Source organism: Onychostoma macrolepis, chromosome 17, assembly GCF_012432095.1.
Source record: "Onychostoma macrolepis isolate SWU-2019 chromosome 17, ASM1243209v1, whole genome shotgun sequence".
In the NCBI taxonomy this organism is placed as follows: Eukaryota; Metazoa; Chordata; class Actinopteri; order Cypriniformes; family Cyprinidae; genus Onychostoma; species Onychostoma macrolepis.
In genome coordinates, this window is record NC_081171.1 from 12109598 (window position 1) to 12124355 (window position 14758).

General features: G+C 35.3%; 1 protein-coding gene across 2 annotated transcripts in view; it reads left to right on the forward strand.

Annotated features, from left to right (window-relative positions):
• The first annotated feature begins 314 nt into the window (after window positions 1-314).
• Window positions 315-14758, forward strand: part of slc8a1b (solute carrier family 8 member 1b) — a 105324-nt gene continuing 90880 nt past the window's right edge. The window contains exon 1 of one of the 2 annotated variants that reach the window (XM_058749209.1): window positions 315-389. The gene's annotated coding sequence lies outside the window, so the exon portion shown is untranslated. The remainder of the gene's footprint in view (window positions 390-14758) is intronic. The other variant, XM_058749210.1, reaches the window with a different exon arrangement.

Sequence of the window (14758 nt, forward strand, 5' to 3'; positions counted from 1 at the left end):
CACATTACAGCAGCTCCTAGTGACACATCCATCATATTTTAAACCTTAAAGGTCACTAGGTTTGGACTCTACGGCTAGATGGAAACTGTTGACCTTGACACATTGAAACTGTAGACACACACAGGTGATGCATAAACCCATATTATTATTTAAATACGATACGGCCCACCTTAGTGTGCTCAGTGAGACACTGAATACACGATTTCATCACCACACACACACACACACACACACACACACACACTTCCCCCACTCACACACTCCATTCGTGAAATATTACCTAAGCAGGTGATTCAGTATTTTCCAGTGACTAACCGGTACTCACATCTTACCAGGCATTTTCCAGTGCTGTGAGGAGGGAACCTGCAGAGCTGTCCTGAACATGGCAGGTGAGACTCATTTCACACACGTTTTACACTCCGACCGTGTCATTTTCCATCAATACAGCAATATTTGTGCTTTGAGTGACGTTTTGTGTCTGTGTTCGCAAGTCCAATCAGCTGCTTCCAGTCAGGCTGTTTCAAGGCCTGAAGAGAACATTATTGTTCGCCATATTGGACAGCATGAAGTTCATTCTCATTTTGCGTCACTGTTCCTGTAAAAAAAAGAAAAGCACCATATTGCTGCAGAAATCTTTTTCTTCATGTCTTCTTCTGGGTTCATTAAAATGAGCTCGGCTCTGTGTCTCACTGCAGCAGCTGAGCGCTGACTGTGTAACTTCGGTTTTCTGCTTCTTTATAATGTCCTTCTCCTTTGCCGCTTTCTCAGTCAGAGAAAATTCAAAGATAAAGATGAATTCCAAATCTGTGGACTGGACTGCATAGTAGACAGTGGTATGAAGTGTTTAAATACAATCTGAATTTCGGAAATGTTGGGACGTTTTTTTAAATTTGAATAAAATGAAAACTAAAAGACTTTCAAATCACATGAGCCAATATTCTATTCACAATAGAACATAGATAACATAACAAATGTTTAAACTGAGAAATGTTACAATTTTATGCACAAAATGAGCTCCTTTCAAATTTGATGCCTGCTACAGGTTGGGACGGGGGCATGTTTACCATGGTGTAGCATCTCCTCTTCTTTTCAAAACAGTTTGAAGGCGCCTGGGCATTGAGATTATGAGTTTCTGGAGTTTTGGTGTTGGAATTTGGTCCCTTTCTTGCCTGATACAGGTTTCCAGCTGCTGAAGAGTTCATGGCCGTCTTTGGTGTATTTTTCATTTAATGATGCGCCAAATGTTCTCTATAGGCGAAAGATCTGAACTGCAGTGCTGTTGTAATAGCTGCAGTACAGTGTTAATTTTGGCAGGCATTTTTGATTTAGTCTTAGTCTTTATCTTGAGATGAAAATGCTTAATAGTCCTAGTCACATTTTAGTCATTTGAGTCTTTCATAGTTTTAGTCGACGAAAAGTCATTGCATTTTTGTCAACTTTTAGTCATTACTTTTAGTCAAACTGCAGTTACCAGCTTTTATTTTGGTAGCTATTTTATATGTAGTATTCAAACAAAAATAGTCATCAATTCTTCTCTCTTTAGACCAAATCAATTAAGCTTAAGAGAAATTTGAATCAAGGATTGAATTTGGAAAAACTTAAATAAATTTTCATTTTTTGGTAGAGATACAAATTAAACTCATTTTTCAGATACAGTAGGTTTACTTAACAAGTATACATTTATTTAACATCTTTTGTTGGTTAACATTGATGACACATTGATGATAATTATAGAAATGCTGTCCATATAAGACGGAAGTTTTCACCCACCTGTTTACGCTCACTTAAGCGATAACCGACTGTATTTACGTGAGATACTCTGACTCTACACGATAGACATGTGGACTGCTGTGTGTGTATTTGAGCGCTGAGAAGTGATCGCGCGCTGTATGAGAACTGAAGAAGTTGAGCGTGCGCGAGAGAGAGAGCACTTCTATCAGCGCGATTCTGCCTATCCCGCCTTCAATAACTTTCAAGTTAATCGACAACGAATTGTGACTCCCGGGAAAAACGGGACGTCTGGTCACCCTATCCCTAACCCTTCCGGTGCTGAGGGCATTGTTTCAGATCGCGTTTTGGTAGCCAATCCGTCCACTGCGGCTGCCATACTGAGACTAGATATGCAAATGCCCCATCCAATGACAGAGACACACATTTTGAAGACAGTTAACTTAGCCTGTAGGATGTATTTTGAATGTCCGGTAGTCCTCAAATAATATTTTAGTCCCATCTCGTCTTGTTAACGAAGACGCGGCATAAATTGTGTCATAGTTTTTATCATCAGATATTAGTTTTAGCTCGTCAACGTCTCGTCTTAGTCACAGAAAAAAGGTTCGTTGACGAAATTAACACTGCTGCAGTATGTGGTTTTGCATTGTCCTGCTGAAATAAACGTTGTCTGGAGGGGAGCATATGTTGCTCTAAAACCTTTATATATAGCATTCATAGTGCCTTCCAAAACATGCAAGCTGCCCATACCGTATGCACTTATGCACCCCATACCATCAGAGATGCTGGCTTTTAAACTGAACACTGATAACACGCTGGAAGGTCTCCCTCCTCTTTAGCCCGAAGGACACGGCGCCTGTGATTTTCAACAAGAATGTCAAATTTTGACTTGTCTGACCATAGAACTCTTTTCCACTTTGAAACAGTCCATTTTAAATGAGCCTTGGCTCACAGGACACAACGGCACTTCTGGACCATGTTCACATATGGCTTCCTTTTTGCATGATAGAGCTTTAGTTGGCATCTGCAGATGGCACGGCGGATTGTGTTTACCGACAGTGGTTTCTGGAAGTATTCTAGGGCCCATTTAGTAATGTCGTCAGTGTCGTCTGAGGGCCCGAAGACCACGGATATCCAACAAAGGTCTTCGGCCTTGTCCCTTACGCACAGAGATTTCTCCAGTTTCTCTGAATCTTTTGATGATGTTATACACTGTAGATGATGAGATTTGCAAAGCCTTTGCAATTTGACGTTGAGGAACGTTGTTTTTAAAGTATTCCACAATCTTTTTACACACTCTTTCACAGATTGGAGAGCCTCTGCTCATCTTTACTTCTGAGAGACTCTGCCTCTCTAAGACATCCCTTTTATAGCTAATTATGTTACAGAGCTGTTGTCAGTTAACTTAATTAGTCGCTAGATGTTCTCCCAGCTGAATCTTTTCAAAATTTCTTGCTTTTTCAGCCCTTTGTTGCCCCTGTGCCAACTTTTTTGAGACTTGTAGCAGGCATCAAATTTGAAATGAGCTCATTTAGTGGATAAAAGTGTAAAATTTCTCCATTTAAACATTTGTTATGTTCTCTATGTACTATTGTGAATAAAATATTGGCTCATGTGATTTGTAAGTCTTTTAGTTTTCATTTTATTAAAATTAAAAAAACTTCCCAACATTTCCGGGAATTCGGGTTGTATGTATATGTGCATTTCTATTTTTTTGGTCATTCTGAAAGTGCCACATTAAAGCTAAGTAATAATAGTGTTAGTTGTCTTTAAAATAATTGTTTGATAGTTTATTAACCCTCATGATGTTCCAAACTGGCTCTTTTTCTCATCTAAAGGAGAAAGAAAATTAGTTTCCAAGCTCTTTTTCTATACAGTGAAAGTGAATGGTGACTAAGGGCTGTCAATCTCAAACACGTAAAGTATCATAAAACTGGCCCGTATGACTCATGCACTATATTCTGAAGTCATACAATAGCTTAGAGAACAGGCTGAAATGTTTCATTATTTACTGAAATTCTTGTCATAAATCGAGCTTGACATCTGTGGTCATCATTCACTTTCGTTGTACAGAAGAAGAGCTTGGGAATTCAGAATTTTTCTTTTTGTGTTCCACTGAAGAGAGTAAGTCATACAGAATTAAAAGACACAAGGATGAGTAAATGATAACACAGTGAACTCCATTTGACACACAGCCACTTCCTGTCATGAATGTCAACGTGCATATGAGCAGCATATGTTGTTTTCACATTTTTATGAGTGCTGAAGGAAGATGAAAGTGTGTAGTAACTAGAAAGGAACGCAACACACTTGACTCATTTTAATGAATGTCTTTCACTAAAATCTTTCCATTAACTAAATCAGCATAACCTCTTAGTCATGTCTGTTTTGGGCCCTGAAACAACAGCACCGCCCCTGGAAATAACCTAGCAGGTTCTCTGGTATCCCAATATTAATGTGAATTACTTTGGTTTCTGTGCAACCAAGTGTTACATAAAGTCTCTTTTATTCAACTCCAAAGTGGAGCAATATTTTGTATTCCTCATTTTTTTCTTTCGAACTGTAAAACACACTTCCTCCTCATGCCCAGCCCCATATTGTCACAATAAGCTAATTTCAACATTTGCTATAATGCTTACTCTAGCTTCTTTACTGAAGCTGAAAGCAGTCAAGAGAGGACATGATTAGCACTTTAAAGTGGAGGGAAGCCCTGTGTGAATAAATTAAAGCAGTGCTGCCGATGAGAAGACAGACACTTTCAGTAAGTCAAGAAACAGCCTCATTCACATCAACTCTGCTAAACAGCTTAAGTGAGTTTTGTAAGACCAAACATTCCAGTGAGACATTGACAAAGCTTGACGGTAAAGCTTGTCAAAAGCAGAAAAGTTGAAAATTACAGATGTTGGTTCCATATCAGTTATTGGCCGATATTAGAGATTTATCCTTTGTTGATATTGCATATTTAAGTGGAGACACTACAGGCAAAAACACTGTTTTTTCATGCACCTGTCAATTTTGAGATTTTGGGCTTTTTGGTTTTTCATAAAGTGTTTTTTCAGACTAGTAGAACAAAAACATCCAAAAGACACTGTTAAGTGTTTCTTTTATAGCACTTTATCTATTTGTGTCAATAGATTTCAATTACAATACATATTCAAACTCAAAATGAGTTTTTTCTCCTACACTGAGCCATAAATCTCCACTTCAGTAGCACTTACACACACCAAACTTTACATTTTTATTCCTGTCTATATCCTGAAGGTTTTTACAGAGGGATTTGTTCATATATAATTTGCTTGATTATATACAACAGTTTAATCCCCCAAAAATTGTCAAAATATAGTGTTTTCTGTCTGTTCTAAGTATTTTCTGAATTATGGAGTGACAAAATGAGATACCCAAAATTCCCTCTGTAAAAACTTTTGACTGTAATATGTCAAAAAAATGAAACAAGAATTTTGAAACTGACTTCATCCAGTGTTTAGATTTTTGTACTAGAAATGTATGCAAATTAGTGCATATTTCATTAAATAATGCCTCATTTGCATATTTAAACCTAACATTTTAGAAAACTTGTAATACAAAAAATGTTTGCAATTATGAATGTAATCAATCAACTAGGTAAGTAAGGTGATAACTATTAGTAAAAAAAAAAATTACTCACCTGCAGTGTCTCGCCTTAATTGCACATGCACATTTTAACTATTTTTACATTTAGATTAGCTGTCACCTGATGATCCCTCTTTAGCAAATTTTATATTTTATTTTAGCAATATCTGCCATTTATAAGTAATCAGACATAGCATGAAATTAATGATCTGTTTATCGATATCAGCCAGACGTGTAATATTGATGCATCCCTGCTGAGTACATTATAAAAAAATCCTGTACTTTTTACAGGAAAACACTGGCAGATGCGGTTTTATTTTGTAAAAATACAGTAAAAATGTAAACATAATTACAGAACAACCTGTAAATATTATAGTTTAAAACTATAATTTATAATTGCTGTCTCACAACCAATTCTTATGTATTTTTTTACGAGTTGGCTAATTCATATGAATTCATATAGCCACACTGCGTTTTTGTACAATTTCTGTGAGGGGTAAATTTAGCGGCAGGGTTAGGGTTGGTCCTTCGTACGAATTCCTATGAATTTGCCACCTTGTAAAATATGTACCTACAAATTTTCACAAATCGTACAAATTCGTACAAGTGAGGTCTTATGAATTTATATGAATTAGCCACTTAGTAAAATATGTACGAATTGCCATGAGATTAGGTTTTTTAAACTGGAAAATCCGGCAGCCCTTTTCTGCTGAATTATTAAGGCCACAGTGTTACTAAAAAATGTTATACCTTTAACATATATTGAAAACCACCACAATAACACAGGCAGTGAATATTTAACAGTATTTTACTGTGTTTAACAGTTTTACACTTAAAATTGCTATAATTTTATTTTATTTTTTTACAGTATATGGATGGAATATTGAACAATTTTGTGAAACAGTCTTCATGAAGAGTGCCATTTTCCAGGCTTTTGAACAAATGTCTTTTGCCCCATCTCCTGATGAGAAACGTGTTGTTTTGATGCTCGGTTGCTCTGTTGTGTGGTCTGGTCAGCATGGTGCTGTTTCTTCTGAAATCACAGCTGCAGGCACAAGCTGTGACCCCCTCACTCTCAATCACAGGGAGGCAAAATGTCCATGAGGAAACTTTGATATGTTAGCCCTTCAAAAGACAGATAGTGTCAACAAAGAAAGAGATACTCGCTGAAAAAAATGGCATTGTGAAATGGTAACTTTAGTTTCTGTTTTTCTCACAAGATCCTAACTAGGCAAAAGGTAACTGAAGAAACCTGGTTCTAGGGAAAAGGTTAGCTGTTAGCTGTTCACTGATTTGAGGACTGATTGGCATAAACTGTGACAGGGCAGAGCTGGTGAGCATTGTTATTTCTGCTTCCTTAACTTCTCATTCTCCATATTTTCCAGCTGAGAGTGTGCGTGTATATGCATGAGAATATGTGCCTGTGTGATTTGTAATATCAGAAGAGCTGCTAGGCTAATTTTCCATTCCTTTGATCTGATTGGAAGCCACTAAAAACTGTTGAGGACCATCTGGAAAGTACCTGCATTTATGAGAGAATAACGAGAGCTAAAATGGCCATGTGGCGTGCTTTGAACATCAGTTTCTCCACGCACACATTTTCGAGATTTTTGAGTGATTTTAAATTCATTGCTGAATTCTTATGCTGTTGATCAAGACTAGGGTTATTTTTGAGAGCACAGTAGTGGCATTCATTATGGGCTTGAACCAGCAACCTTTCGTAAAACAGCATACTTTATAGGCCTGAGTTTGGAGTGTAGTTCTGATAATGTTGGAGTGCTGGGATAGACTTCAGGTGATGTGTGAACAGTGGTGGTGTTTCTTGAGTAGTTTTAGGAGTGGTTTTGGTTTAGTGTGGTAATCAGTGTGTTACGTATTCAAAACCTTTCAGGGGTTAATTAAATTACAATTGTTAATTGTAATTTTCTAGGTGCAGTAAAGTGCCACAAGTGCAGTTACTGTAGCTAACGTCAACTCCCTTACACATTTTAAATTCTAGACCAAAGGTGTGGTCAAATTCAGTGAAATTTACACAGACAAAAATGACTATTGTCGATTGTCTACAGTGTAACAATCTATGAAGCACAGGTCACACATAATTCATTTTCAACCAAATCAGTTTTCTGTTGGTCAACATGGCAAATCTACATGACCAACTTAAACCCATTGTGAAATCTGGGTGTGTGAAGTCCTGTTGAAATGATTGGATTTTGAACATTCAAAGAACATCTTTGTCATGTTGGTTTTACTATTTTGCAAGTCTGAGCCCGAGAAAAATAATTTCCCTATGTTTGCTAATAAAGCCTCACAAGATGATAAAATATAAAATAAAAAATTAATGGAATATATTTAGGCCAAAGTGGGTGAAGATAAAAATCTTTGTTATTATTTTATCTTTGTTATTAAAAAATAAGAACAAAGATACAACTTACAAATACACATAATATAAAATAAACAGTGCTTTATTTTTTCAGGTACAATGGGTATACAGTATGTAGCAGCTGCATTGAAGAAATGTAATAAAAAAAAATTAAAATTAAACTATACAATGATTCTCACTAAAGCAACTGTATTAAAGCTCTTCAGTCAAGAGCAGTGAGTGATTTTACTTTGTGTTTTGTTGTTTTATTAACATTATAGAGATAGTTTACCCAAAAATGAAAATTCTGTCATCATTTACTCACTCTTAAGTTGTTTTGAATGAGATTCTTTCTTCTGTTGAACATAAAAGTTATTTTGAAGAATGTGGGTAACTAAACAGTTTTCCTATTATCAAAGTCCCTGGGGACCAGCAACTATTTGGTTATGCACATTCTTAAAAATATCTTATTTTGTTTTCAGCACAAGAAAGAAATTAATACAGGTTTGGGACAACATGAGGGTGAGTAAATAATGACAGAATTTTAATTTTTGAGTGAATTATCCCTTTAATGACAAGCGGCAGCATGTTTAGCACCATTAGTCTGCTGTCACTTTAAGACCTGCATGCATCTCATATACAGGTGCATACGTTTTTCTCCCAACTGTTTACTTTAACTTTAGACATAACCAAATGTGTTTATATGTAAACCCTGTGTGTTTTTAACAGTATTAGTGCAATCAGACATGAATGATGACTTAATCCTGTAATCAGGCGCTGTTAGACAGGCTTCTTAGTGTGATCATGCTTCAGATGTGCGCACTCAGAAAAAGCACGTCAGAACAGCACGTGAATGAGATATTTAACCAGCAAGGCTTTAAAGCACATGCAAATAATGTACTTTTGTGATTGCGAAGTGCAGTGTCCTGTGAGTGTACTGTAACTCTACCGCTTAGTTACCATTTGATGTGATCTGTCGCGTTGTATTGAGTATTGAGATGGAGGTACCAGAACTGCAACTGATAGAATGTGCACTGCAGATATTTCTTCAAAGGCAGATTGTGGAGACATTTTAATCATCCACAATCAGAAATTGTGATATCGCACACCCCTAACAACAGTAAATGTAGCAGTACCTTAAAGGGTTTTTTACACACACACACACATATATATATATATATATATATATATATATATATATATATATATATATATATATATATATACAGGTGCTGGTCATATAATTAGAATATCATCAAAAGTTGATTTATTTCACTAATTCCATTCAAAAGTGAAACTTGTATATTATATTAATTCATTAAACACAGACTGATATATTTCAAATGCATATTATACTGTAGGGATGGTCATTTATTCAAACTCAAATGTAAATATTCCAATATTTTGAGATACTGATTTTTGACTTTCATGAGCTGTAAGCTCTAATCATCAAAATTAAAAGAAATAAACATTTGAAATATATCAGTCTGTGTGTAATGAATGAATATAATATACAAGTTTCACTTTTTGAATGGAATTAGTGAAATAAACTTTTTGATGATATTCTAATTATATGACCAGCACCTGTATATATATATAGGTGATGTGTAGTGCAAAAAAGCCTATTCTAAATGAGTATTTTTGTTTAATTTTCCAGTAAAAAAAAAACATGAATTTACATGAGAAGCAACAATGCATAAGACTATATCTTGAATATTAGTGTTTTTAAGTCTAAACAAGTGCTGTCAAAAGGCCTAATTACAGTCAAAGAAGATAATTTCTAGATACTGATACAAATGCACAGGGTTTGAGCAGCCTACTGTACTGTTGCTATAGTAACCTCCTCAGATGAACGCTTTAGAGGGTTTACGCAAATGTTGTTTGAAAACACTGTTAAAATAAGTACTCGTATGCAAAAAGAATATGACAAGACCCCCAAATTTTGAGGGGATTTAAGACTTAATCAGGGGGTCAGACCCTGACATAATTCACATCATGTTGGGGAAAATGTTAGAACAGTATTAGAACTATGCTTTTTTTTTTCTCTCAGACACAACTCACATTTCATACAAAAAGCCTCTTGCACCTGTAGAATCTAAGATTTTACAATAAGAGTTTATTTGATTGACAGGTAAAGAGAGTCTACCCATGCTAATGCTCATAATCGCTATGCTAATGACAGGGTGTTATTCACAAGGAGGTGAAAGCGTAGGCTAGAGTCTCTCTCTGAGAGAGGCCGACACAGGTTAAGAACAAAAACTTGACGCCATTATAACACTCCTGTTAAGAGATCTATTCAATGTGTGTCTGCCTTCATTTGTATAAGCACAGAATGTAGACAGTATGTTAAATCACAGTCTTTGATTTCTGTTGAATATCAGCATTAGGCCCTCAGTATGTGTCCAGTCAATTAGAGGTTACCTGACTGAACCATGCTGGACTAAACTTTACTTTAGATCACTGTACGTTACAGAAAATCACAAAATAGTCTGTTCTCCATATCTCGACAAATGACCCATGAACTCTACTTACTCTTCATATGATGAGCGATCAAACACAGGCGAATTTTTCCAAGAAATGTCCTGGATTTTTGGTGAGCGCTGCACGTCGTTCAAATGACTCCCCATGTCATGCTAAACGAGAGGGTTTCTGATAATTATGGTAATTACCTTTTAAGTAGCCGAGCCCGAGACCATTAAATGTTCTTACATAAATATGAAACGGTGGTGCAACGTGTGCTGCGTTTTTGTGCTGTGAAGCTGACAGCTCCTGTGGTCCTGCATGCCCACTCAAACCTTTCTGCTCAACAACCCCCTGCCCTTTATTCACACATACACACACAGACAGTTGCACAGAAATCTGTCCCTTCATCCCATCTTTCTTTCTCCTCTATTCATCTCTGGTCCCTTCTGCACATGACAGACCGCAGCTGGCTTTGAGTTCTGTCCCCATTACTCCCCGCCTTTTCTTTCTTTTGCATACACATGCTCACACACACACACACACACACACACACACACCTATTATCAAAGGCAATGAGACAGTTAGGTTGATGGATTGTCTATTATAAAGTTGCTGGAATAAAAAGACTTGAGTATGGGAGTATTTGGATTTCTCTGTTTCATCTTTCCGGTCGTTGCTGGGGAATGTTAATGGAGTTGTAAACAAATTATTTATTTTTCCATTTAATCCTGTCGGTAGCATAGCAAATCACATCAGAAATCCTGGGGCTTTACTTTTATCTCATTCATGTATTAAATGAAAATACGAATAAAATACAATTACAAATATATATATAATTTTTGAGTTCAGCTTTTGACTACTTAAAGGAATTGTTCTGTTTCTTTAATTATTGAATATTTTGATACTATAATATAATATTGGAAGAAATGTGATGGGAGTAAGATAAACTGCCACTTACATTAACATTATGCTAAACCAAACTAACATTTATTCACTACAATAACTATAACTAAAAACCTAAACTTTATTGAACTTTTTTAATATAATTTATTCCTGAATTTTCAGCAGTCATACACCAGTCTTCAGTGTCACATGATCCTTCAGAAATCATTGCAATATGCTGATTTTGTGCTCAAGTAACATGTTTAAAACACTTGTGCTGCTTAATATTTTTGTGGGAACCATGAACCATGCATTTTTCAGGATTCTTTGATGAATAGAAAGTTCAAAAGAACAAAATTTATTTAAAAGATAAATCTTTTATACCACGATTGACAGGTCAAGATGAAAAGGCTCCAACTGATTTTTATATAAAGCTCTATTGGTCACACTAACATGGTTTGTATGGTCCTCGCAATATAGACATGCGTTGTTGATTAAAGTGAAAGTTATATAGTTTTGTTGAGTCATGTGGACTGTAGGTGTATCTGAATACATTATGGAGAATAGAGAAGTGGATAGGCTAGTTCTACCAGTAAATAAATTAAATATAAATTGTGTGCATTTACTTATTTGAAAATATTTGCAAAAAGTGACCTGATTATGTTTTATTCACTAACATCAACATTACTGATGGCTATAAGGTCAAAAAAGCAAAGGCATGAAATGCACGGACACACTATTTTTCTCCCACATTCATAAGAGTCTGTTTTCTGAGCAGGTTCTTAGTATTTCTGTCACACGGAGGACAGGGAGGTCATCAGTGGTGGCTGGAGGTCATGCTGACTCACTCCTGAGGGTCAGCGTTTGGCTGGTTAGCATGGCCCAATTAGCCAGAACTACACCATCCAAGCCAAAAGAATAAATAAAAAATTATTTTTAGCCATGTATTCTGACTTTTTTGTACAAGCAACATATAAGGTTTTGTTGTTTGCCAATTTTATTTTCAAATGTGCCCTTAAAAGCATTAAATTATTATTATTATTATTTTCTGTCTGCTGCCAGCAAAGCTCAAGATTGTTAGTGAGAATTTGGTTATGTGTGCATTCTTGTGGTGCCATCAGCCAATCAACATACTTTGGTTGAACCACTTTAGACGGCTGACAAAAAACAAGTCTGAGTGTTTTGTTTGTTTTTTTTCATTCACATTTGCATCAGTTAAAAGGTTGAGGGTACATGAAAAGAGTAAATAATCACACGCAAGATCTCGAGTAAAAATAAATAAGTCTGTCCATACAGATGTTGCATGTCTTGCAAAGCGGAAAAGGTTCACTCACATTTGTAGAAGTTTTTTCTTGTGTTAAGACAAAGTGAGAGTTACTGTGAGGTTAGCTTCTGTATGAGCTTATGAGCATCTGTTTGTCTGTATGCTTGTCATTTTAAACAATATGTTTGCAGAAGGCTGATTATTATCTAAAATTTAATTAAGCAATACACATGGAGAAATAAATCAAGCATTATGGTGACTGTTTGCAACTAGTAGATATCAATGTGTAAAGATATCTGAGATTTGGTCTGCAAATTGCATATTTATCATATATAAACTTCAGCTGTAATGACCAAAGTACATACTTTTGAGTAGGTAAAATGTATGCCAGCACTGGGACATACTAAGTCATAAAAATTCATCTTTTCATCCACATAGACTATTTAACTAGAATATACTGGTTGCTCCCATTTTTTTTTTTTTTTTTTTTTTCAATGATTTTTGGACACACTAATTGTTATCTCACAAACTATTTGGGATGGATTGTGCATAATAATAATAATAATAATAATAATTCATTTAATAATAATGTATTGGTCATTTTCAAGTAAAAAATAACAACTTTAATTTACTTGAGAAGCAAAACTGTATTAGATTTATTTTTGGAGAATATATCTTGAATTATTTGTATTTTTCCCAAAACATTGTTTTAAACAAGAAAAAACGAATTGCCGGTGGGGTAAGAAAAATAAAGTTAATTGAAACCAAGTCTTGATATCTTAAGGATGTTTATCTATTTTTACTGGAAAACAAGCTAAAAATAAAATTAATAATCATTTTTGCATTGTTGGGTTTAGTGCAGGGTTATTAATAGCTGTATGTCATATTTGTAGCTGCAAGTGTTTTTACAGATTTGGCCACAGTAATGATCAAATTGCCAGTGATATGAGCAGGCCCTTTGGGAACAGATGCAGGTGTTTACTGGGAAATACTATGCTGTAAACACACACATGCAAATGTAATATGTACAATGCGTGCCTGCAGATTCTGTTGGACCTGTACTGGATTTGAAATATGATGTTTTCAGTTTAATATTTTAGCCTGTATCCTTTTTTGCATGATATTTGATGGTAGTAGAAAATACTTGTTTACTCTGCGACAACAGCCTTGATGTTGTTTGGGTTTTTTAGCTGGGTGTTCTGACACTCTAATAACATCTTAGGGGTCTTTGTAGTTTTTAAGATATTACACATGTAGTTATGATGATCTGACTCAGTATATGATAAAAGACATCAGTAGTGATTAATCGTTACTGTTAGTCTTAATGGAACATATTGGCAGAAAGCCTCACAGTCACAGCAGGGGTTCAAGTACAGATGTTAGGCACACACACACAATGACCCAGTAATTGGAATAATACTAAATCCCATGACTCCACAGCTGATCTGAGCTCAAATTGCTTGCAGCTGAGTACACTCCTGCTGGATCGGTTTGGTTTGTGTTGCTGGCTTGTCTTTGGGTGTGCTTGAACAAACTCAATTCCTACTCAGATATTGGCCACTATCACAGCTAACTTAGAAAATCTGTCACATTTTAATGGAATGGCAGTAATGAAAATGTTATAAGCTGTTTGGATGCAAACCGGATGGCATATAATCAAGTTGTTTCTGGGACATGGCCATAGATGTTTGTTTCCATTATCTAATTAGCTCTTAAACGTGTAAACAGTCATACATATGTATGACAACAGATACAGTTTGTGCACACAAATATACAAAACCAATGTCTGGAAAAATTTGCAGAAATTGTACATTTAGGCTTCTTTTTTTCTTTTTTTAAAGAAATTCATATTTTTATTTAGCAAGGATGTATTTAATTGATCAAAAGTGAGTGTAAAGATTTTTAAATGGCAACAAAAAATACATATTTTAAAATAAATGCGGTTCTTTTAAACTTTTTATTCATCAAAGAATCCTGAAAAAGTAGTTTCCACAGAAATATTAAGCAGCTCAACTATTTTTTTTTTTTTTACGTTGATAACAATTAGAAATTTTTGTTTGTTGTGCACCAAATTAGCATATAATAATTATTTCTGAGGGATCTTGTGATGCTGAAGATGATTTTAAATTATAATATTCCACTAATATTTACTTTAATAGCTTTTTTGATCAAATAAATGCAGATTTGGTAGTCAAAAGTGACTTCTTTAAAATAAATAAATAAATACATACGTACATACATACAAAAAGAATCTGGCCCCAAACTTTTGAACAGTTGTGTACACATTTTGTCACTGGGGCAGTTCCCTCAGAGATACCTCCACTGTACCCCTAAACATTAGTCGTAAATGTATTTGTGCCATATCTACCCCTGAAGAATATAGCCAAGTATTAATACACCTTAATGTACATAAGGTTACAGCAGGTGAACCTATGAAGGTCAAAATCAGGTGA